General features: G+C 37.8%; 1 pseudogene; it reads right to left on the bottom strand.

Annotated features, from left to right (window-relative positions):
* Positions 1-349: 349 nt before the first annotated feature.
* LOC147974698 (uncharacterized) lies at positions 350-730 on the bottom strand (annotated as a pseudogene).
* Between the last annotated feature and the right edge of the window lie 666 nt (positions 731-1,396).

Here is a 1,396-nt window from a genome sequence, read left to right as displayed (position 1 = left end):
TAAGGATGCTGATTTTAGGTTGAAAGTAGCAAAATGATTTTCCCTTGCTTGCTGTTTTATTGGTATGTAGAACCACACATTCGTGGAGGTCAGTAGCATAAAGGTATGCTATGTTCTTGAGCAGAAGAGCAGATCATGATGCAGGTGGTCGATAAACAAAGCAAATGGAAAATTTTCCCTTTCATGATTTACATTTAAATCGACAACGCTATAAATGGGCATCTTAACATGAAACACTAATCAACATACTTGTGGCATAGGCAACGTACTGTACCAAGTTAGCCAAGCTAATTAAATTGCTCCACCTAATACATTACTGCAAAACAAATAACTGATATGTCCTGACCAGTTAGTTCTTGGCAGTGAGAGCTTGTTTCCCTTGATACGATCCCAGTTGTCCAACTTGATGGAACACCTCAGGTCTTTGCAAGGCAATACCTTGGCATCTTTCCTCCGAAGCTCGCTCAGTAGTCAGTATGAGATGCTTGCCAACCAGGTCCTACAGCCGGGCACTCAGAATCTTGATTAGAACCCTCCTTTAGGATTGGACCCAAACACAACCGTACTATTCATTTCTTTGTTGAGCACAGGAGGTCTAGCATCAGCCGCGCGACCTGTTCCGCCCTTCTTTTCTGCATCAACTGCAATGATTCTGAACCCAAACGAATTGAGCTGCTGCATCTCTTGTAATAACTCCAGGCTTCAGTACTCTTGTCAAAGACAGTGCCATTCCTGGGTTGATAGTTATTAACTACATATAACATCACAACTAGCTGTCAACTGAAAAAAAAACCCAGGAAAACACCAACTATGACAAAAAGAAAGTTCCGCAAATAATCAAAACACTTGGAAGGTCATGTGATTGCATATATGTAGAACGATTATGTTTGAGTATATGAAACTGATACTACAACATTAGTTTTGGGTCCTTTTATGCAGGTTGTTTATGCCACTAAACTTTTATATACTGAAATTGCAATGCAATATAGAGCATTGCAGCTCTGGAAACCAACATGTGTTAATTACTGAAAATTAATTTGAAGTTACTAATTACTATGATTGTCATAAGAGATAATATACTTTTTATGCTGTTCTACTGATACATGACCCTGCAAATGGTTAAAGATGTGATAATCAGATATAAACCCATCATTTAAAGTAAGGTTATTGCCAAAGTTAATAGCAGTTAAAACTTTTGAGCCGTGATCTCTTCACTGTCTCTCTCTGAATTTCTGTTTTTGCATTATCTAGCCAACTACTAAACTGGACTTATTTACCCTCATGTCACATATACTACCATGTGACAGTAATACTATTTCTTCTTCCGTCAACCAAATTTTGCTTTACAATGTATAGATAAATTTTGCTTTACCATGTGACAGTAATACTGGTATGT

Source organism: Triticum urartu, chromosome 4A (assembly GCF_056163025.1).
Source record: "Triticum urartu cultivar PI428250 chromosome 4A, HENAU_Tu73, whole genome shotgun sequence".
Taxonomy (NCBI): Eukaryota; Viridiplantae; Streptophyta; class Magnoliopsida; order Poales; family Poaceae; genus Triticum; species Triticum urartu.
The sequence above is the reverse complement of the archived record's forward strand: the minus strand, read 5'-3'. Positions and strand labels throughout refer to the sequence as shown.